Source organism: Pinus tabuliformis, chromosome X (genome assembly GCF_031772625.1).
Source record: "Pinus tabuliformis cultivar Carrire ecotype Pingquan chromosome X, CPIR1, whole genome shotgun sequence".
Taxonomy (NCBI): domain Eukaryota; kingdom Viridiplantae; phylum Streptophyta; class Pinopsida; order Pinales; family Pinaceae; genus Pinus; species Pinus tabuliformis.
In genome coordinates, this window is record NC_142308.1 from 336,477,768 (window position 1) to 336,503,417 (window position 25,650).

The following is a 25,650-nucleotide window of genomic DNA, read 5'->3' on the forward strand; positions in this document are numbered from 1 at the left end:
GAAATGATCATAATGGTTATCCTCAATATTAGCTCATGAAAATATATACATACATATGATCAGTATTACAAACTAGTGACTTTCAATCTTAATTAAATAATTATGCAAATATTTAAAAGATTTAGATCTCATAAAATTTTAATTATGCTATAATTTGTGTTATGCATGATTTTATAAATTGAATATTAGAGTTTGGTAGAATTCATATCCCAAATAAAAGAGCACTTTTATAATAATTATAAGTGTTTTTTTGTAAATCGATTCACGTTAAAGACCACTAAACTAATTTTTATTAAGTTTGATACTTTGATCCATCAAATGAAAATAGTATTCCATTTTACTTTGGTAAAGAAAACTTCCACCTTATGGATGGTTGAGTGAATTCAACATAGTGGCATAAACTCAAAATTTTAACATTGTTTCTATTCTTCTTGATGAGATGAGCTAATAAAAAAAATAAAAATGTAAACATAGAGAGAATTACATAAACTAAAAGACATTGTCACATTGAAAGATAAACTATGAGCCTGAGCATGAGCCATAAATATTCTCATTAAGCTGAATTATGTGCATGATTTGGCGGTTGAGGATCACCATCGGTATCTAACATTAAGAGTTTTATGCTTGTGATTCACTTAGTCAGATGAGTGGCCTTCCTATTCATTTTGTCCATTTTTTCCAAGAGCTCAAAAATTCAGAAGATAGTTTCCTATTGAGTGTCAACCCTTTCTATGAGAACTATTCGCATGAGAGTTTTTGCGTGCCAATACAGGTTGACAATCTACAAATACAAAAATTCTTTGGCTCTAGTGGAATTTCCTACTTCAAGGATCCAATCTATGGTCTCTCACCACATGTGTGTGTTTAAGATAAACCTGCGGGCTTGCCTAACTTGCTCCTCTACATTAGATATTGCTCTTAAGATGGCTTCAAGGATGATATCGAACCTATATATTTCCATGGTTTCCCTGGTAGAGGATTGTGCACAACTAGCTTGAATATTTGGAGGATTGGAGTCAGGAGAACGTTTGTTATCTCATAGGGAGGACAACATTTTCATTGGGGGCTATGATATCACATGACAAATTCCTTTTTAATTTTTAGCTTAAAAAAATAGAAAATTTCTTGTGCAGACAATGGGTTTTTATAATATCTTTATTCTCTCGACCTCTTATATGGAGATATTTTAATTTTATTAAAATTATCAGATTTTATCCCAATCTCCAACCAAAGTCTACCAATCGACAACCATAACCCATAGAAGACACCAAGGAAGGAGCCCACTACCAAGTGGAAGTAACATTATATGTTCACAACACATTGAAAGTAATCGTGTATGATGTTAAATATAAAGTGTGTAATGCTTTCTCATAGATGTGGGATATTTGTTTTCAAAACAAATATGCATGTAACTAGCGCAATTTTTTTTATCTATCTTGATGATAAGCCACGATGGATGGCTCGAAATGTAGATTTAAATAATTATGGATGCGATAATCCCAGAAGAAAACACTACACACAATAAAAATAAGAAATGCCTCACAACAATAATGTCATGGTATTAATTTTTTTTTAGTAGTTTCTCTATACATTGAGATCAAAGGCAATATATTCAATACATGCAATTCTTTGATAGAGTGAATTATGGTAGGTCTAGGAGAAGATATATGATACCAAAATTGGAAATGGTGTGTTCCTAATTTGGAGGAGAAAGTTGCAAAATGTATGTTTATTTTAGGAATTATGAAATAAGTTCAGAAAATGAGTAGACAAAATTCAATCCGACGTGGATTAGGCTAGTAGGATATAATTGGTTATGTTGATCAAGATAGGAATTTGAGATTTCAAGTTTTCTTAATTGCAATTCATAGACTAGTGGGTCACTAGTTGGATGTGCAATTCTAGAATCAATAAGATCAATTATTTCCCAGAACCCTGCTATTATGGAGGCATTTGGTTCACTTTCACAAAAAGAGGATTTTTTTATGCGGCACTTAAATAGTTGGCTAACATTGAAATGAAAATGGATTCTTTATTAGAACTTAAGATAACCTACTATGCAAATGTTGAAGAAATAACTAAATGGAAAGTATCACTTGAAATGGCTATTGAAAAGGGTAGGATCACATTTCTTGGGGAGAATTAGAAGAGATTTCAAGTTAAGTGGAAGCATGTAGAGCCTAGCTGGATGAACAGAAGGATGCATGGGACTAGTGAGATGCTCAAGCTTTTGCACTTGCGAAGCAAGAGACAAGTGCACATGGTGCTTTACTGGCAGCAGATCAACGATTTTAGTCTATTGTAACTATTAAATGAGATGGAGACATGCATCCTATAATGGGGGGAATTTTATTTGCAACATTTTCCATGACATTCTCTAAATTGGAATCCTACTATCAAAGTTGCCTTTGTTTGGGTATGAATCCTCCTCAAGAAATAGCTCAGTGGGTCAGACATAGATTATCACTTCTATTTTTTTGGATTTGAGTCAGTCTCGAAGGTCACTAATATTTTAAAGGACCATACATTCTTTGTGTGGAAGCTTGGTATTATCAATGCTTATCTTGATTCATGTATCTATAATGTTGCACCAGCTATAGATCATACCTTAGGTTTTGACCAAACGGTTAGCAGTCAAAAGAGAATCTCTATGCACAACTAATGAATTTGTTACAATTATATGAGGAGTTTGAGCTAGGTGACCATGTTGGCACTCGACTTAGTGATGATAATGTTTTTCTAGTGAATTTCTCTCAGCTTCAATATGTTCATGTTTTGGTTTTAAAGGAAATTCCAAAACTCTGAAATCTAGTATTGACCAATGTGGGCTCAGTTGAAAAATCATAATGATTTGGTGGATGTTGCCTAGATGAAGAGTTTGAAGCATCATGAGTCAACGCAAATCAGTTAACTTTTGTGCAAGTACCAAAATAAATCAATGTTTATTATATTCCTTTTCGAGATCACCAAATTGAAATGGGTCTACATATCCAAAGTTTAACAAGACTCAACGTGTTACAAAATGGTATTGCAAAACCAACAATACGATTAATGGATGGTCCAGATTTATTGCACCACCCCTGCCTCATTTTTCCAAAGCCACAAAGAAGGGTGGTGCAAAATGGTTTTTGGTTTTATAAAACCATTAAGGGTTTTGATGATATATTCACAACGAAGTTGGGACCTGCACATAGTTTTCCACTGCCACCAAGGTCTCCATACATCTTGCTCATCTCCACATGGCGTGTGATCATTAGGGGATTTTTGAGGTCTAAAATAGGCCTCCTATGAAATATGTACAATGAAAATAAAATTTACAAGAACCAATAGGATTCAAGATGATGATGTCAACCATGGGGGATGATTCACGATTTTTGGAGTAAAAAAGTAAAAAGATTAAAAAATAATTATCTACTTAAGGTTTTACTCAAATTTTGAGCAGGAATACTCATTGGATGAAAAATTTAATTCCTCATCCAAGGAGTACCCATGTTGGATATTTTCAATTGACCTCGCTACACAAAAAATGAGAAATACATGAAAAAACATTATCACAATCACGTTTTTCATGTATTTCTCATTTTTCATGTAGCGGCGTCCATCAAAAGTATGCAACATGGGTACTCCTTGGATGAGGAATCAAATTATGCATCCAACTAGTGTTTTCGCTCGAAAATTGAGTAAACCCACAGGGAGATAAGTTAAAAAAATAAATTTTCTATTTTCCCTCTAAAAATTGATGATGTAATCTAATCTTATTTTATTATTTCCATTGTTATTTTATAATTTCCTTAGGAGGCCCATTTTAGACCTCAAAACTCCCCTAATGAAATATCGGACCTCAATGCATCTAATATTTTTGTTTTAATTAGAAAGCTTGCTATATGTTTGTTTTGTGATTTTTTTTAAAGGGTGAAAGATTTATTTTGTACAAGGGGTCATATTTAATATATATGATATTAAATTTATATTTCTTGCAATTTTATTATTTCCAAATGCTTCAAAAATAAACAATTTTATAAATGTTTTGAGAATCTGTTTTTGAAACTGATCAAGACAATCAGTCATAGGGGGAGAAATAAAAGATAAAAGATGAGACAAATTAAGGGTTCAGAGTGTGAAGCAGATGATGATATGCAATGAATTCATCTCTCTAAAACTGAAAAATAAATACCAATTTTAATTCTAGTTCTTGGGGTAATTGCATAAATGTTTTATTTTAATGTTTTAATCATTCATCAATGTTTTTATTCCACTAATGTGAGTGTAATGGAGCAACAAGTTGATTCAAATCTTGTTTATGAATTTACCTGGAATTAATGGTACTCATATTTTTGGTTTGAATCCCTTAATGGGAACTTGACCATACCAAGCATTCACCCATCTTTCTTTTATTTGCATCATTTCCTATACAAGGACATAAACTAAGATTCTTAAGTGCCTTAGTGATTAAGCCTTGTTTCCTCCATCCGCTTCTGATAATCTCTTCAAACATGTTGTAGTGGCTACAACCACCCTCCAAAATTTTTCCTTGGCTTCGTTTGGATCCTCCCCACCAACCATCCTTAGCAGCATGTCTTGCATTGTCCAAGTACACAGGCTTCAACTGAGTTTTAGTGGCCGGCCAGCCTGTGTCAACTTGTTTGTCTCCCACCGCAAGTTGACATTCTAGACTTAGTCAATTTTCTGGATGAGGTGTTCACCTAGAAAATTGCATAATTCTGAAGGGGAACCAACCTTCCTTCTAGAAATTGTGAAATCCAGCTAGGCTTCCTGGTAGGATCCAGAAATATGCAATCCAACTAGGTAGCCTTCCCTCTGGAAAATGCGCAATTTAGCCCAATACTGGGCTTCAGCTCAAAAAATGCGCAATTCTGACTGATAGCCAGGGATTCAATCCAAAAATTGTGCAATGCATGAGGGACAACCAATCTTTCTTAGCCCATAAATTTCACAAATTTCATCCCCGGGCTTATAGACTGTTGCATGTTCTTTCAGGTTGACGAGTTCCCCCAGGATTGAGCAATCTTGATTTGCATGCATGGGCTACTTTTCTCGAGAAATAAAAAAGCAAAATATAAAAAAGCATCCCTAGATTTTAGGGATCTATTTTTAGCATCTGGAGGTTACATGTAAAGATCGTTTCAGAAACTTCCCTCCAAGTGTCACTTTTTCCTAGATTTTTGGCATGTGTGTCATAAGCGTCATAATCATCAAAACTTATTTATTCGACACTGCAAAGCCCATTCCTCATAGAAACCTTAGATATCTAAAATCCCACATCCCATCTAGTAGTCTTCGAGACATTCAACTCAACTTTTTTCTGGGTAAGTCTTATTTTCATGTCTTTTGTTACTTTTTTGTCGCTTTTTGTGTTTCGCTTTGTGTGAATTCTGTTTGCTTGGTTTCATTGAACTCCTTTTGTCATTTTAATGCATGTTATCTTGTAGAAGTGTTGTTTTAATTTTTTCATTGCATCTCACTGTTGTCGCATGCATGACCTTGTTTCTGCACTGACAGTCGTCATTGTGGTGAATCGCTTCACACACATGATTGCTTTCTCATTTTCTGAATCTTTTTCTCATTATTTTCATGTATGATTATTCGCTCTTGTTTACACTTAGCTTCTCCATGCATTCATAACTTTTCATGCTTTCAATCGCCCATCAGCGGGTCTGGGCTGCCTTGGCCCAAACCTTGCCTTGCCCAGATAGCAATGCACATTTATGAGAGTGAAGGATCTACCTTCCCTCCATAAACTATGCAAATTTGGCCCAATACTGGCCTCCAGTATTGCATTGAGCAACTCTAAAAGGCAGTGCCTTGCAAGCCCCAAAAATTGCGCAATGCAGTTCACTGGGTTTGCATGTCATTGTTGATTGAAATTACGCATTGCACAGTTTCAATCCTCATCAGGCCAAGGTTGACTATGCCTTGTGTAGTTTCAGTAGTCATTCAACCTATTGATAGCCCAGACTATGCCTTGCATATTTTTTGCAATCATTCTCCCCGCCTCCCAGTGAAAATTGCACAATCTTCCCAGTCAATCACCAGGGTATGTTGCATGTCAGTCCTCAAACTTGTTTTGGTTTTCAAATGACATATTTCTTGCCATGAGTGTTTCTACGTCTCTAGGTATCGCAAGTGTCCATCCCTCTCTCAGCAGTATAATTTCAATGGCCTCCAAGAGAGTGGGGTCAAAGGACATCGTTGAAAGTGTAACCGAGGATGCTGCAGTTGAGCAAGTGTCTATGAGCTTGCCTATACAAAGACACCAAGTTATTCATAGACAAGGATATCAAGACGAAATGGCAGGATATCAATGACACATTATCAGACACATTTGAGGAAAAACTAGAAGACCACAGGGTCTATGTCAACATTTACAAGTTTGGCTTGTACCAGATTGTATGCAGGTATCCCACGTTTCCATGCGCGGACATGATCCATTGGATTGTCTCGTATATTGATCCCAAGAAAATGGTGTTGAGAAGTGTTAGTGGAACACAACTTGCTACCTTCAGGGAAAAGGACTTTTAGGATATCTATCACTTTCCACATCTGGTGATCACAATGGAGAAACCCTTCAGGAAACCTAGCAGTAGTGCAAACTCAAGAGATATCTTGAAGAGTTGGGCAAAAGTGCCAACCAAGTTTACGACAACACCCAACTAGGTTTAAAAAATGAAGATACTAGGGAAGGCATATCAGTACTTGGTCATCTTTTAATGCTGCTTATACGGCCAAGTGAACACAGAGACCTTCCCGCATAGTTGGGTGATTGCGTTAGACCAACTGGACAGCGAAGGAAGACATTGCAACTAATCCAACATGTTGGCTCTCAGGTTGAAGGAATAGGTGACAAAAGACCGACATCTGCCCAAGGGTAACCAAGCGAGGATATAAATTTTTGACTACATTTTGGATGTAATCTATGCCTGTCAACAGTTCTCAGGCTTGGGTTGGGAATGGACACCTTTAAAAGCCTTTGTGCGTACTTATTACAGATTGTTCTCTAAATGCAACTTTTGTGGAGTTATCATACAGTTGTCAGACCACTTTGTCACCCGAGTGTACAAAATGATATTTGAGCGGGATCCACCTTGCATGTCGCAGGCAGTCATTGAGGCATTGATCGACATATAAGATTGGTATTCCTCACCCCTTGGTACCTTCATACGGATGTAGAACACAGAGAAGGCTCCACATGTTTTAATGAAGTTTTCCATGGACAAGCTCGTCATGTAAGAGGTTTCATATCACATCTCGACAAGGTTGTCAGCAAGACTACACGGGAAGAAGAAGGCACCTTGGCCTGCTCTTCCTTTGTGGATTGGGTTATATGAGATACATAATCTCAAGCATACTAACGCTGAGACGAAGGAGTTCAATATATTCACCTTCAGTTCCAAAAATTTCAATCCGTATGACCCGCATTGCTTGGTGAAGGACCAATGTGCGAGAGCGCAATTTCCTTGGATCCATGGGGTGCATCATTGGCCTGAAGAAGACCCATGGAGATATTGTTATCACTCCTCCAGGCTCAATGAACCGGTCAGAATAGTTGTAGAATGGTTAGCACAATAGAGGTAAGCAGCATCTCAGAGATCAACATCATCATCACTAGTAGAGGGTAGAAAACCTGTGCATGTCCAAGGCAAGAGAAAGGTTGTTGACAGCGCAGAGGCAGAAACAAGCTGCAAGTTCGAAGAAGATCCACTTGTGTTGAAAGCAACTTTGGATATTGATGCTAAGAGGTGACAACGCAACAAGAGGTTTGTGCAAATGCTAAGAGAGAAATAGAGGATGGAGGAAATAGAAAAGGAGTTGCAGGAGTTCAAGCGACAGCTCAAGGAAGAACAGGAGTTGTGCATAAGAGAGAAGGAAGCACAACAGAGACAAGAACAGTAGGTGGCGCAACGTGCATATATTGATGAAATTGTGCCCATACAGGTTATAGACTTTTCCGAGCAGTTGGCACAGAGCAGACAGGGTGAGCAGTCATAGGAGTAGGACTTAGCTCAAGAGATTGAACAGATGCTAGAGCAGATGGATACATATATGGTTCAGACAAAGTCAGCTAAGGATATTGACCTCATGCCTCGGAACCAAGAGGTCACCCCACCGGCTTCACCAAATTTAGAAGTAGAGCAAGTCCCAAGCGATCAAGGAGACACAGAGATCCTTGAAGGCAATCTGGAGAGGAAGATGAACATATCTTTCGACGAGTCACAACACAAAGTTGTGCAGTCACGTAGAGTGCCCACTCCGAATGGTCACATACCTCCTAGGAAATTTGAAGAATGAGTGACTGTATCTGATGTGTGTGAGAATCCTGTAGCATTGGCCGATGCTACTAGAGCATATGTTGAAGCCACCAGCTCGAGTGTTCAATTCTTGATAATAGAGAACAAATGCATGGATAAGGAGTTACAAGTAGCCAAGCAGGGAGGAGAACATGTTACATCATCTGTCAGAGTAGAGTTGAAGAGAGTGATACTGGATAAAGTATCATCCCTCAAGGCAGTCATGCAAATGTTCTATTCTGGATTCATCACCGTGCATAAGTCAGTTATCCATGTTAGTGGTTGGTAGCAACGTTGTGCTAGGAGAGCACACATCTTGTCAAATATGCACATTGTTGTCGATCTCATGCAAACATGGACAATGTGGTACAAAGGACCCCCACTACACTTTCCAAAGATGATGAAGCCAAAGGTAGTAGAGTTGAAGGCACATATCTAGAGTTAGATTTGGAACTATGAGGAACTCCCTCAGCTCATCACTAGTTTGCAAGCTTCACATGCACGAGTGTTTCGAAGCATGGATGTCATTGTCTGCACGCATGCGATCCCATCCATTGGCACAGTCACTGAGGTGAAGGCAAAGAACCAAGTCTGACTGGAGCTGGACATGTACTTTGATGAGTTAATGCATGTATCCAGCAGCACAAACTTAGAGATTAGCATAGATACTAGGCATCAGTATGTTGTTAGACCAACTACACTCGATACTATGATGCACGTGTTATCAGAGGAGTTGGACAAAGGTGTCAAATTAGTGTACCCTGATGCAATGGAGCAAGAGTACACTTTCATTAGGATCTAACCATTGAGCACCTGGACACCATAACAGACTACCAAGTTTGGCATCAGTTCACCACCATCGATCATCACAAGGATGTCAAAGAGTTGGTATTCCCACAACTATCTGATTCTTAGTGATATCTTACATGGCTTGGTCAAGCCTATTTTGTCTCACATGGGTACATGTGCAGATTGTAACGTAACATGTTGTAACAGTGAAAGACCAATTGTCGATAGTAGAGTGTAACAGTCATGTAGTAGTTGAAGAGTTATGAGGGTAGGTGAAGAGTCACAAAGGGGAATGACAAGGGTCACTACACCCTTTGCTATTTATAGAACCTCATAACTTATTGTACAGAATTTTAGGAACCAAGCTTCCTATAGGTATATCTTAGAGAAAGCTTAGACTGTATTTTAGTGAGCCTTGGTTTCTCCACACTGCAAAGCTAGTATATCTCTTTGGAGGAGCAGGTGGTAGTGATTGTAATGTTCCGCTGTCGGGACTAGTGGTTGGTCATAGTTATATGTATGATTCTATCTTTCACTTTCTTAATATAACAGAGCCAACACATTTCATGCATATGTTGTGATTGTATTTCAGCTATGTATGGACTTTTCTATATATGTTTGTATGAATCTTATCGAGATGTGTTATTGATTTAACTATCACTTCAGATCATTGGCTAACCTGCTTTCTAGCTTGCAATGTTTTTTTGTTCGTGTTCCATTCCAAGCTGTGTGTTACCACAGGTTTCTAAGGGGCACACTCATACCCCTGTTCCATTTGTTAGAGCCATTCATGCACCTTCCTTGACTTGGTGCATATGTCACACCCTTGCTACCAACAAGGACATCTTACCCACCACTGCGCGCAATCGTGGTCAAGGCAATACCGTACTACACCACTATTGCGACTCCTACACCAAACAGTCTGAGGTCTAGTTGGGACTTCTTACCGTGGAGATCCCCTGACATGTTGTTGGGTTGAGCACCATAAAAAAACCCTAAGCTCTGCAACCCTCACTTATCTTGTCCAATCTGGTTGTAAAGAGAGGTTTCATAATTAGATCATTCATTATTATTCTCATGGTCTATTCCTTCGATCACATATTTTAAACTTTTTATCAATCTTGTAGATGTCTTGGGCATTGGACCCTTTCTATCCAGGAACCGTCTCTAGGGTTACAAAAAAACCAATAATTCAATTAAATTTCTAGCCAAATTTTGGGTAAAATTGATTAGAAGAAAGCACTAACAAAAAATTCAATAAGTATAATGCTTAGACTATTTCTTTACATATCCTTTGGCATAATTAGGATACCCTCAACATGGGAAAGGGAGTTCCTACATGAATCCAATGGTTACATTTATCAAAGATAAGAGGTCAAGTATTTGGATGGTCAATGACTAATAAATAGAGGTTTCACTGAATGTCACAATTAAGAAAGAATTGAGGGTCATGAATATATTTTTAGGTCATTTTTTGTGGGTTAGCAATACAACTAATTAGAATTGAAAATCACTGGATTGGATGAGACCAATAGGCCATAGTGTAATGAAATCATAGAAAAAATTATCCTCTGGCATATGCATGGTGTTTGATGCTCATGTTGTTATAAACACCTACCCTTGTACCTCCTTTCCTCTTCCCTACTAGTTCTCTCCATAGCCCTTTTCATGTTCTCTTCATATCCACATTGGACTAAGTTATATTAAATTTTGAAATACTATTTACATATATTGAGTAAATCTTGGAAGGTAAAACGACACGGTACATAGAAAACATGTTTAGCACAATTAGATTCCAAACCACTCATGATTTGGGACTTGGCCTTGTGCTATACACTAGGAATTGACATGAAATATTTACATAAATTTCACATATGTTAATTTATTTAAGCTCATATGGTTTGAGCCTCATCATAATGACTTCTTTAAAATTTATACATAATTTAATTAAATAGATCCAAGGGGCCAAAGCTAGAGTATAAGCATTGAGATACTCCTATAATATGATCAACAAGGAGAAAAGAAAAACACCTAGAGATGATCATCCAAGTATAATAAACATTGGAAAATCATTACTTATGAGCTACATTACGTGTTCAAGTACCCAATGGGATGCATGCCAATACTATTCCTTGCCTTGATAGGATTTGTAGCTTTCAACATAGAAGAAACTACTATATATGCATCCCTTAAGATTCCTATAAAGGAAACATTGTACATCCTTTACAAGGAGAATCATCATAAGTATTCCAAGAAGAAACCAAACATATTGATCTGGATTTAAACAGGAACGCAACAAATTGCAAAGATAACCATAAACACAGATATGCAGTGGAAAGAATACTTCATTTCATTAATGTAAAATATTGAAATATGCTTACAAACAGTAATGGAAATAAACCAGCTAGGGCGATGGTAGCTTATCTCTGAGAAGAGATGTGGCGGCTATGTTATAGACAATTTTGTGCCTTGCAGCATCAGGCATGAATTGTCAATAATCCAAGGGATCCAAAGTCCCTAAACATGATGTTCCTACCCTAGAGGAACAAGGTCAGCAAATGAACAGCTCTCAGATCAGTTCTCCACCTGAAACACTCAAAAACAAGCAATCCTGAAATCAAAGCAGGTGCTCCACTAGGCTTCTGCGCTGAAACTCAACTCCTCCATGGTGTACCTGCGTTGCAAAGCAGGTAGAACAAAGGCCACCTGCGCTGAGCGAGATGGGACAAGTGGCACACTGAGTCATTGCTCTGGAATCTTCCAAAAATGACACTTGGATCAGGGATTTCGCCTTGTGATGAGTCAGAGGCTCTGTTTCTCCAAGTGGAAGCAAAGTTCTCCAAGTGGACTCAAGAACTGAAGATCAACTGAAGAGAGAGAGGACACAAGGCAGCTACACATCAGTTGCAAGCTGACTCATCCTTTCTCAATTCATCTATATATTGAGCTCTCTCCTATGAGCTCAAGAGGCTGGAATTTTGTGCAAAGTAACGATATGCTGTTGGTTTCACTATAGAACTATTGGGTGATTGCTTGAAGGAGGTGAAGAGGAGAAATTCTTTCTGCTGGGAGGTGTTGCTGGATTGGGGCCTTCAATGGTTGTAACCTTCTCAGAACTTTACTTCTTCCATTAATAAAAGCTATTGAGGTTCTTCTATATGCATTTGTTTCAATGATGTATTGTGATGATTGTATATTTGATTTGTGCTAATCCTTGAATCAGTTATGGATGCATGCTTCTTGTAGTTTCCTTCTTTGTTATTTTGCAGGATCTCATTGTAGTTGGGCCAGCAAAAGAGCAAAGAGCTAGGAGCAAGCAGCAAAGAGAAGAGATTGGAGTAAATATTAAGCGCAAGGCAACGGTTAGTGCATTTCTTCATTCTCTCTTGCTTTCATAAAGAAGTAAAGCTTAAGTAGTCTTGTTTACAGTTGTTGCTGAGGTACTATCACCCTTAGAGTGGGATAGGGTCATCCGAATCGGATACTTTTCCCTACAACAGGCTACATTCCTCTGAACTGTGTTACAATGATGCTCGAAGGCCTATTTATTGTTGAGAAACAATGGAAAATCCTTAACATTCTGAAACCTAACCCTAGAAGATGAAACGCCAAATTGTGGGCCCCGTTTGGGTAAATTGCTACATCAACTTCCCGGGGTCGTAACTTTGGCATATGATCTTCGTTTGATGCGTACAATAGCTCGTTAGAAAGATCTATCCGAGCACTACAACTTTGGGAAGGGAAATATAGGACCATGGACCCATGTTGCCCCCATATTTCCCAAGAAAACGTCGTTTAGGGCCTCAAAACGGCTCTGGAAGTTCATGACCCGAAAAACTACTAAAAATATTAAGTTATGCTACAATTAAGGAAACTGAAAATGCCAAGAGAAACAATGGTGGGGGTCCAGGTGGACTTGGTAGGTGGCCACAAATATCCACCTGGATCATTCCTCCCCCCTTAGGAAGCAATGTTCCTCATTGCATTGAGTTCCTCCATGAGATGAGGAAACTTCTGCTGAACTTGGTCCCTGGTGAGCCACTTGCCCGGGTGAAGGAGTTGGCCTGCTTTGACAACTCGATACAGTTGGATATTCTGTTGGCAAGTGTTCTTGATCTGTGTGTCCATGATCCGATTAGTTGTAGCTTGTTCCATGCAATCTGGATTTAAATCTGTGGGTGTGAGCTAGTTTGCAATGTCGGATGTGTCTAGTAATGGTGGAAAGTATGGCCGAAGGCGGTCCACATTGAACACTGGGTGCAGGCCAAGGAATGGGGGAATGCTGAGCTCAAATGCATTGTCTCCCACAACCTTAGTAATGGTGTAAGGACCATATCAGAGTGGTCTCAGTTTCCGATAGGCTCCAGTAAGGCATTCCTTTTGCAAATGCAACCAGACTTTGTCACCCACCTGAAACTTTTGTAGCACTCGATGTTGATGGCGCTGCTTGTACTTGGCATTTGATTTCTCCAGAATGTCATGGACCTGCTGGCAAATATGTTGGATGTGCTCAATGAATCTAGTTTCGTTGTCTGTTTCGGACTACACATGAGCCGAATTTGTGTGAGTAGCTGCAAGTGGCATGGCCACATCAATGGGGCATAATGGCTGGAATCCCAAGCCCACTTGAAAAGGGATGTAACCAGTCGAGCTGTGAAGAGCCCGGTTGTAGCTGTGCTGAATAGAGGGGAGGCTCTCATCCCATGTGCATGGATGCTTTGAGTTGTACATGCGCAGAATGTGTACAATCATCCTATTGACAACCTCTGTTTGGCCATCAGTTTGAGGATGGAAGGCTGTGGACTTAGTGAGTTTGGTGTCTAGCATTGACTAGAGATTGGACCAAAATGTACTGAGGAACTGACCGTCCCAATCTGAGATGATAGACTGTGGGATCCCAAAGTGCACCCACACTCGTTCAAAGAAGAGTTTAGCAGTGGCTTCTGTTGTGATATTCTTCTTGCAGGCCACCATAATGGCCATCTTTGAGAACCTGTCGACGACCACAAAAACACAGTCATTTCCATACTTAGTGGAAGGAAGGCCTGACATGTAATCCATGGAGATGGATTCCCAAGGTCGACTAGGGGTAGGAAACGGGGTATAGAGGCCTTACTTCTTGATGGTCGGTTTGGAAATGGCACAAGAAGTACATGATTTGATGTACTTCCAGACATCCTATTAAAGATTCGGCCAATAGAAATACTTTTGTAGTACTGCCACCGTTTTCTCAACCCCGAAATGCCCAGCAGCCTGACTGTAGTGTGCTTCCCAAATCATCTTGGCACGCTCGCTTGAAGGAACACAAAGGTGACCCAGGTGGCATAACAGGGCATCCTGGAGGTGAAAATCTGGAACATGCTGACCCTCCAAGAGTGTATGGTATGTGTGGCCAAATTCTGGGTCGCTTTTGTAGAGAAGTGGCCAATCAGAAGTCGCATGCCCACAAGATTCAAGCACAGTGGTTAACGCCATGATCGGTGGTCGACTAAGGCAATCTGCAACATTATTGGTGCTGCCCTTCTTATACTTGATATTCAAATGGAACTATTGCAGGCATGTAGACCACTTCTGATGGCGATCATTCTACAATTTCCCTTGGCTTTGTATGAACTACAAGGGTCGGTGGTCTGTGTGGATGACCATTTCCTTCCCCAAAATGTAATGCTTCCATTGTCAGCAGGCCTGCACAATGGAATACATCTCTTTGTCATAAGTGGGATATTTCTGGACTGTGTCTGAAAGTGTTTCACTGTGATATGCCATTGGATGCCCGTGTTGAGTAAGGACTGCTCCAATAGCATAGTCAGAGGCATCTGTCTTGACCTCAAATGGTTGTTGTAAATCTGGTAACGCGAGCACTGGTGCCATGCAAAGGCGATCTTTCAACTCTGTGAATGCCTTCTGTTGAGATTCAGACCAAAAGAATTTTGCTTTCGCTCCTCCCTTGGTGACTTGACTCAAGGGCCAAGTGATATGAGAAAACCCCAACACGAACCTACGGTAGAAGTTGGAAATACCTAGAAAGCTACGGAGCTCTGTTAGAGTGGTTGGAGATGGCCAATACCAAATGAATTGGATCTTGGTTGGATCCACATGCACCCCTTGTTCATCAATAATGTATCCCAGATACTGAACCTGGGTCATGCCAAAAGTGCATTTCCCCAAATTGGCACATAGCTTGTGTTGTCGCAGTGTTTGGAGAACCTGTCGGATGTGGTGGAGGTGCTCTTCCCAACTCTGGCTGAAGATCAGAATGTCATCCAAGTATACCACTACAAATGAGTTGGTGAATGGCTGCAAGATGTCATCCATTAGCCTCATGAAGGTTGTAGGAGCATTCGTCAATCCGAAAAGCATAACCAACCATTCGAACAAGCCCTCCTTGGCTTTGAAGGTAGTCTTCCACACATCAGAGGGTTCGATTGGTACTTGGTGATATCCTAACTTCAGATCGATCTTGCTAAAATATTTTTTCCCCTTTAGTTGGTCCAGGAGGTCATCAATCCGTGGGATCAGGTACCTATTATGGACAGGGATCTTGTTTAGCACTTGATAGTCAATACAGAGTCTCCAAGTCCCATCCTTCTTCTGTACCAACATGATCGGGCTCCCACAAGGTGATGAACTCGGACGGATGTGACCTTTCTGCAGCAGCTCCTGAATCTGCCTCTTAATTTCATCGTTCTCCATAATGGAGCACCAATAAATTGGTCCATTGGGTAGTGGTGCACCTGGGGTCAGATCAATGGAGTGTTTGACCTGACAGTGCAGAGGAACCCCTACAGTAGAGGTGAAGATGTCCTCGTATTCCTTCACAACCTTGTCCATCTGTAGTTGTCGTGCGGAGGGGCCCTGTCTGGAGGTCGTGGCCACCGTCTTCTTCTTTCCTTGAGGGTGTATCATCAGGAAAACAAATTTTCCGGTTTTGGAAATGAGCTTACTGCATTGTTTTGCAGTAATCAAAGAGATGGTGGTAAGTGGTGCTACCTTTGGTATCCTGTACAAATTATTTCCCAATGTAATAATAACAACACAGAGCCTTGATTCATACACAGCATGTCACTTCCACAAGTATGGTTGTCATAATAATACATCACAAACTTCAAGGGGAGAAATGTCACACAATACCTCATCCGTGAAGGGGTTGATGTTGTATGGAAGGCAACACTGCTAGCTCATGCAAAGATCCTGTCCTTGGTGAATCCACCCGATGGTGTACGGTTTTGGATGTGCTATGGTCGGTAAGCCCAACCGCTTCACAACCTATGCCGAAATGAGGTTCTTTTGGCTCTTGCTATCGACAATGAACTGTAGTGGGGAGCCCTTTACCCACATCTGGGAGTGGAAGAGACGCTCCTCATCCTTTGGATCTTCGGGTTCCTCCTTCTGTATCTTCATGGTGGCAATAGTGGCGTTGGGCTCCGCATCGATAATCTGCTTCCCTTTGTCATTCCCCTTGTCAGGTTCTGACTCAGAGTCCAAACATGCATCTGATTCTGAAACCTTTAGCTTAGCCACCAGTGACTACTTGGCCCGACACTCACTTGTGTTGTGAGTGGAACTCTTATGGAACTCACACCATTTTCTCGTGTCCTTTTTCGGCTTCGCGGTGCTGTTCTTTGCTTGCAGCTTTGGCGGGTTGTCTTGGGCTGCCCTGCCTTGGCTTTGTACTTTGTTCTGTGGTTTAGGGGCACCTTTCCCTTGCTTCAGAATCACAAATCCAAAGTCTCGCTTCTTCTGCTTGACCTTGACGGCATATCGGTATGCTGTGCCGAGCGAGGAGATGTTCAGGAATTCTATTTCTTCCTGGATGTACTTGTACAGGTAGCTGCGGTATTTGAGTATCAAATGTTGCTTCAAATCCTTGATACCCAACTTTGTGTGAAGGGTATGGAAATGATTGGTGAACTCCGGCGTCTTGGTCCCTTCCCTGCCGCAACGTGGTCCACTTTATGTATTGATCCTCATAGCTTTCGACAAGGTAGTACTACTCCTTGATGGCATCCCAGAATGAATTCCAGGTGGGTGTGGCTGAAAATAGTGAGCTCGTATTTTCATCTTTCTTCTCATAGTAGGTTTCCCACCAATCCTTGATGTGGGGGGCTGCTTGGAGAAGAGCCAAAACAAATTTTTCCCGACTCAAAAATTCATGAACAGAAAAATAACCCTCTAGTAGATTTAACCATTTATCTATGACATCTGCGTCTATCTGACCCTCGAATATGGGGATTTCAAAATTAACTTGTACTTTAAAGGGCATGGCGTTACCAGAGTAGCTGCTGGAAGTCGATGCATCGCTTCTGGTTAGCCGCTGAAGGATCTGGGAAAAGCTATCCATCATCGCGTTCCTTTGTTGCTCGAGGGCTTCTTCGAGCAAGATTTTGATAGGATCTCCTGCCCCCTCATCTTTCTTCTCATCCACCATGGGAGGCTGTCGGGATTTGCAAGGTTGGTCCTACAAAGGTTCGACCAATTCACGTCCTAACTCCTTATATCCCGACCTCGTTGGGGACATGCAAAGAAAAACAGAGAAAAAGCAAACCGCTTTGATACCACTGATCCGGATTTAAATAGGAACGCAACAAATTACAGAGATAACCATAAACACAGATATGCAGTGGAAAGAATACTTCATTTCATTAATGTAGAATACTGAAATATGCTTACAAACAGTAATGGAAATAAACTAGCTAGCGCAATGGTAGCTTATCTCTAAGAAGAGATGTGGCGGCTACATGCCTCTGAACTATGTTATAATGAGGCTTGAAGGCCTATTTATTGTTGAGAAACAATGGAAAACCCTTAACATTCCAAAACCTAACCTAGAAGATGAAACACCAAACTGTGGGCCCCGTTTGGGTAAATTGGTACATCAACTTCCCGGGGTCGTAACTTTGGTATACGATCTTCGTTTGATGCATACAATAGCTCGTTAGAAAGATCTATCCAAGCACTACAACTTTGGGAAAGGAAACATGGTCCTTAGACCCATGTTGCCCCAAGATTTCCCAAAAAACGTCATTTAGGGCCTCAAAACGGCTCCGGAAGTTCAAGACCCGAAAAACTGCTAAAAATAGTAAGTTGTGCTACAATTAAGGAAACTGAAAATGCTGAGAGAAACAATTGTGGGGGTACAGGTGGACTTGGCAGGTGGCCACCAATATCCACTTGGATCACATATTCACTACATTTTGATTAATGGGATTAGCAATATAAGGATTGAAATTTTTGTTTAAGTTGAGAGCCATCTATGTTAGCCTTTTTCATAAAATATCAATTTCATATTTAGTTGTCACTCTATATTTTATTTCAAATAAATAGGTGAACTAGAGAATCAATTTATTGCCTATGTAGCTTAACCCTTAGACCTTTTCGAAGAAGGTTATGTTACTAACTTGTTCACTTCCATTGTAGGTAATGTATTTGGATTCAAGGCCCTACGGGCTCTACATTTGGAAGATTTGTGGATTCCCCCTGCTTATTCCAAAACATTTCAGGGTCCCCATCATGGTATCCAAGTTGGAAGAGATAAATTGAACAAATACGGTCGTCCTTTATTGGGATGTACTATCAAACCAAAATTGGGTCTATCAGCCAAAAACTATGGTAGAGAAGTTTACGAATGTCTCCGTGGTGGACTCGATTTTACCAACGATGATGAGAACGTAAATTCCCAACCATTCATGTGTTGGAGATATCATTTTGTCTTTTTTGCAGAAGCAATTTATAAGGCTCAAGCTAAGACGGGTGAAATTAAAGGACATTATTTGAATGCTACTGCAGGTACATGTGAAGAAATGATAAAAAGGACAGTATTTGCAAGAGAATTGGGACTCTGGGAGTTCCTATTGTTAGTGCCTAAATCTACCTCAGGCTGAGAAAGGTAGGATCTAGGATAACATAAAACCATGCTTAACCTGGCAGCTAGCCCTACCAGGTCGGGAGAAGGCTCTCTCCTTGTCAATCTCAGCAAAATATAGTCAATAGGGCTTGAGATGATCGATGTGAATACTAATCTTAGGCTAGGTATTTGTGCAAAATATTTTGATTTGATTTTGATGATGTTTTGTTGGCTCAAATGGAAAGGCAGATTTGGGTCTAGGGAATAAGGCTTAGTTTTGCAAAGATCTCTATGGGGCAAGGTAGGCAACTGATTTAGCACTTCAAATTGAATGAAATGGAGTGATTTAGATAGGTGAGAAGTTGAAGAGGGCAAGAAAACCTCAGGGATCCTCTTCAAATAGCTGAAAACATCAATAACTAAGCAAACCCTAGGTAGAGCACTGCAATTTCAATGGATTCTACCTTTATCCTTGTTTGTTTTAGTTAAGAAGAAGCAAGAGAGATAATGGCATACATAAAACACATATAAACTTAAAATTTACAGAAGGAAACACAATACCAAAGTAAGATGCCGTATGAATCCCATAAAATGCTACAAACCCTAGTCTATTCCTTAGCCAAAACTGCTGAGATGAGTATACAATGAAGCTCCAAGCTTTCTCAAAAGTCCAACCATGCTAATGACTGAAAAATCACAAGATATAGGCAAACAATAACTCATCCTAGCCTCTAGGGGTCAAGCTCATAAGTTTAGGAGCTGTTCCAACTAATTCTAAACTGAGAACTAAAAATTAGGCAGTGGAACAGCTTGCCTCTAGAAACTAGGGAACTGATTCATTCAGTTGCAAACTACTTTTTGATAGATGAATCTACCTCCATGAGTGAAAATTTGACATAACTACATCAAGATCCATCAATTTACATTAAATTACATCATAAGTTTGACATTAAGAAGGAGAAAAGTCAAACTGTTTAAAAACTAGGCGAAAAACAGAGTATTCTTGGTCAAACTAAGCAAAATTTCCCCAATGCGCCGCGCTGATTTCCCTATGCATAGCGCCTGTTTGTAGCCACTTTTGGAGGCCTTCCCGGTGTCCAAATCTGCTCCAAGTGTACTTGTTGGAAAGGTCTGCCTGTCTAATTTTCCAAAACAAGTGGAATTTTTGAATTTGGCCTCCATTTGCCCCTCCAAAACTAAGTTTTCCCAACACTGCTTCCTGTGTGTCCAAATAGGGGCAGAAAGGTCATTTTTGGGGTGTTTTTGACCCTTTTGGGGGCTCAAAACTTGTCAAAATTTCTTGGCCATTGGTGAGCATGCATATTTCTTCATGAAAAATCCAAAAATGCTAAGTTTTCCTCATTTGGAGGCCTCCATCAAAAGCGAGCGCCAGGTGGCATGATGCATTGGGCAGAAAAACCTGTGTTTTGGCCCAAAAATTTCAAAAATGCAAAAAGTGTCCCAAATTTTTTGAAATTTGGGCTGAGTGTTCTCCATCAAGTGCTGTGTTGGGCCAAGGAAGCCTCAGCCAATATCTGAAGTCTATCTTTCTCCTTTCGCCTCCTCGATGCCCTCTTCAACTTTGCTTTCAAGCTTTTGATTCTTTCCTTGTAACTTTTATTTCTCGCCATGTAATGATAGGCCATATGCCTCAACATTGTTTTCTCCCTGTTGGCCTTCTCTAACAACTTTTCCAAGTGGATATTAGCTCTCTCAAGCCAAGACTCACGATCAGCATTGATTTCTTGTTCAAGTGATGTGAGCTTCACCTTCCTCCTTTTGGCAGCTTGGCAGTTTTCTCGTATGTTTTGCAACTCCATAATGGTTTGTTGATCCTCTAGCTGCTTGTTTCTTTGCTCCAGGTACTTTATTATCCACTTAGCTCTTTCTAAGTTGAGGGACAAAGCATTGATGTCCGCCTGTTGCTCTTGGATGACCTCCTTGAGCTTTGAGCTTTGTGGGCCCAAATCAGTGTCATCATCCTGAATGAGAATGAAATCGGTCTCCTGCTCACCTAAAAGCACCTCATCTTGTAATGGCCTCTTGCCCTTGTCCTAAACCTACTGTGTTTATGAAGGAAGCGAGACCCCTTCCACCCCGGGTGGAGATAATAGTCGATTTGCTACTGCAAACAACCCTCTAGTGCCCTTTTGATAGGTGACAAACACCAGCACACTAGCGGTTTGTGTCTCATGACCCTCCTACTGATGTGAAGGTCCACCTATCTCATGAAAAGCTTTTGGAGGTACCTGAGGAGCCGTGAAGAACTCATGAGAAATGAAATCCTCCCATGAGATTCCCTGCAAACCAAGCTGATACATGACCATAATTTTGATGAGTGCAAAATGATATATACTGTTATACTGCTACTGAGAAGTTTTCTTTTGCACTAGGGTGGTCATCTTCTCAATATTTCAGCACATGAAGTAGGGGAAATTCATCACTCTTACCCTGGTAAAGTGCATGAACAATCTGATATGATAGGCATATAGGCGAGAAAACCGGCCCCCACAGCTGAAATACTTAATTATGAGTTTCATCAAGGGAGCATATGAGTCTTTCAGGTATCGAAAGGGAAAAACTCTGCTGAGTTGTCTCAAATAATCAGGCTTGATGTATGGCTCATAATGTTCCCTGTCAATTTTCTGCCTTTTATTCTACTGCTCTCTGACATTAGGAATGTCAGTTGCTAGAGAAATAGACTCTAGAGTCAAGGCGAATGTCACACCAGCTAGAGTGGCTTGGCCATTATGTAGATGAAGCACAAACAACCTGTCCAACTCATGATGGTACTGGAATCTAGCAACCATCTCACAGAACTGATAACAGGATTGGTGTTGGAAGCATGTGATAGTAAGAGGGCAAGCCTGCAACTCGGCAAGTGAAGTAGGCTCGTATATGTTTGCCACCCTTGTGAGGTCTCCTTGGTGCATGCATTTCTGTAGGAGAGTCACTATGTGTCTCTTCATCTCAGTCATATGAAGGATCAGATTCCATGTTTGCTAATGTGTGAGTTTTCTTGATGAGTATGAAGAGATTTATGGTGTTTTTAGTTTTCTGCCACCAAGGGTAAGAATGTATGAGGGACTGTGGAGGGAGAGGGTATGAGGGGTTTTGGGAATATTATGACAAGTTTTTCGGGAAATAGGGGGTTTAGAGAATAGTATGTAAGCTTAGGGACAACGATTAGGGTTTGGGGATTTTGTAGTTAGGATTTGGGAAAATGGAAATTGGGGATAGGGGTGAATGATTTTAGGAATATAGGAATTAGGGAATGAGTGGATGAAACTGATAAATAAATGGAGTCACAGAGTAAGGGAGTGATGGAATAGACTTGGTAGCAAAAACATAAATAAAAACCCTAGGCAATTGTTTTTGAGCAAATTTGCAAAGAGGTAGGGTTTGAGATTTTACACACTAAACCACCATAAATTCTAAGAAAAACTCTTTCACTAGCAAGGGAAGAACTCTAGACTTACTTGCACACCATAGGATTGAGCAATTTTGGAAATTTGAGGGAGTTTATGGTGAAATCAGGCTTGCAGATCTATGCGCCGTGCCACAATCCCAATGCATCGTGCCCTTTATATGCACCACACCAGTGTATTTTTTACACTGTGGAGGGCAGCCCAATGCGTCGCGCCTCTCACCCAATGTGTCACGCCCACAAACTTGCATAGTTTTGCTGCAATTTTGCTTCCTTTGTTCAACATGGCCTTCTCTTGCTCAATCTTTCTTCTTTGAATGCAAATGATCTTTTTGAATCATGAAAAATGATGTATATACAAGAGCTTTTGATTTTTCATTCATAAAACCCACTTTTGTAATGTTTGCATTATGACTTACTTTTTCAACTTTGTTTTTTGGGCAATTTACTTTATTTGTGCCTTTGATGAATTGAATGACTTGATTTTTTGTTTGCCCCTCAGGGGATGGAGCAGCTGAAGCTTGGCAAGGTGACCAGGGTTTCCACTGAAGTTTTTTACATATGAGGGAACTGAAATTACATTAATTTATACAATAAAAACCTAAAATACTTTGTTTTTCCTCAAAATAGGGTTTTTAGGAAAAATACATTTCTGAGTAAGTGATTATGAAATTTATTGGTACTGGAACTTTATTCAACCTCCTCATGTGCCTGCTGACCGTTATTGGACATTTTGAAGACCTTTTTGATGAAACCCTAGACCTAATGAAACTGAAACCCTAGAAATGACTCTTGCAAATTTAAAGACAAAAAGTGACTGCAGATGATCTTGATGAATGGAAATGAGCCAGCAAGTAAAGGACATGAGGGAAAATGTACAACAAGCCACTACCATCAGATGATCCATGCTCCTAATGGAATGCAGTTAACTGAGCGAGACACCTAATATGCAATGCAACAAGAGAATTTGATCTCTGATGGAGGGATGAAGATACCGACACTAACACCTATCATTATGCATGACTACCTGATGGGAGGTTTTACCGCAAATACTTTTTTGGCTCATTATTGCCGCAACAACGGCCTACTTCTTCACATTCACGACGCGATGCATGCAATTATTGACAGGCAAAGAAATCATGGTATGCATTTTTGGGTACTTGCTAAAACATTGCGTATGTTCAGTGGAGATCATATTCATGCTGGTACTATAGTCAGTAAACTTGAAGGGGAACGAGACATAACTTTAGGGTTTGTTGACCTACTGCGTGATGATTTTATCAAAAAGGATCAAAGTTGTGGTATTTACTTCACTCAAGATTGGGTATCTATGCCAAGTGTTTTTCCCGTAGCTTCAGGAGGTATTGACGTTTGGAATATGCCTGCTCTAACCGAGATCTTTGGAGATGATTCCATACTACATTTTGGTGGGGGAACTTTGGGACATCATTGGTGAAATGCACCTGGTGCAGTGGCTAATCGGGTTGCTCTAGAAGCTTGTGTACAAGCTCGTAATGAAGGACGTGATCTTGATCGTGAAGGTAATGATGTGATCCATGAAGCTTGTAAATGGAGTCCTAAACTAGCTACTGCTTTCCAATCATAGAAAAACCATCATAATTAGATCAATACAAGTGATAATTTGTAGACAACATTCATCAATGTTGTAAACTCACAAACAATCTAACAACAACAAGGTAAATTGAGCATACTATCTTTGCTTCCACCAAGTATTGACAAACATAGATGGAAATGTTTTGTATGGCATTAGAAAATGATGAAAACTTGGAGAGGAATATGCCCTTTAGGAATGAACAATTCTAAACATTCTACTTTTTAAACCTTTTATAGTAGATTAGCGAAATTGGACTAAGCAGTGGTTGGTTAGGTTTTATTTTCCATTGCTTAAATTGCATTTTTGAATTCATTAACAGATTCAATACCTTGAAAAAACCTATCACACCTGACTTGTGAAATCTCAACAACTCATATTTGTAAAACCACCAATTCGTTTAAATTTGTAGCCAAATTTTGTGTATAAGTTATCACAAAAAGGTAGTTAGGAAAAACTCAAAAAGTATAATGTTTAGACTATTGTTTTACGAATTCCTTTGGCATAAGTAGGATACCCTCAACATGGGAAAATGAGTGTTGACATGAATCTAAATGGTTACATTTATCAAAGATAGTAGGTTATGTTTTTGGATGGTCCATGAATAATCAATAGAGGCACCACTCAATGTCACGATTAAGAAGGAATTGAGGGTCATTGATACATTTTAAGTTTATTTTTTGTAGGTTAGCAATGCAACTCAATGGTAATCGAAAATGATTGGATTGGATGAGATAAACAGGCCACAATGCAATGAAATCAAAGAAAACACTATCCCCGGGTGTGTGCATGGTGATTGATGCTCATTGTTGTATACCCCTGCCCTTGGGCCTCTTTTCCTCTTCCCTGCTAGTGAAACCATAACCCTTTTCATGTTGTCTCCATAGCAATGTTGGACCAAGTTATATTACATTTTGAAATAATATTTACATAGCTTGAGTACATTGTGGTATGCACTACCACATGGTATATAAAAAACAAGTTTAGCTGAATTAGATTACTAGCCACTCATGGGTTGGGCCTTGGGCTTGAGATATACATTAGGAATTGACATGAAATATTTATATGAATTACACATGGGTTCATTTATTTAAGCTCATATGGTTTGACTCCCATCATCATAATAACTTATTTATAACTTATACATATTTGAATTGAATAGATCCAAGGGGTCAAAGGTAGAGTAATTACATTGACATACTTCTACAATATTATCAACAAGGAAAAAAGAACAACTCCTAAATATGATCATCCAAAGAATAATAGACATTGGAAAATCCTAACTTATGAGCTAAATTACTTACTCAAGAACTCAATGGATGCAAACCAGTACTACTCCTTTCCTTGATAGGGGTTTTAGCTTTCAACATAGAAGAAACTACTATATATGTATCCCTTAAGGTTCCTATAAATGAAACATTACATCCTTTACAAGGAGAATCACTGGAAGTATTCCAAGAAGAAAGAAAGCATATTCATTACACTTTCATTAATGGGATTAGGAGTATAGGGATTGAAATTTTTGTGTAAATTGAGAGCCATTTGTGTGAGCCTTTCTCATAAAATATCAATTTCATATTTGGTTGCCACTATATAATTTTTTTCAAAGACGTGGGAAAACTACCACGAATCATAGACAAACCATCATAATTGGATCAATAAAAGGCACAGG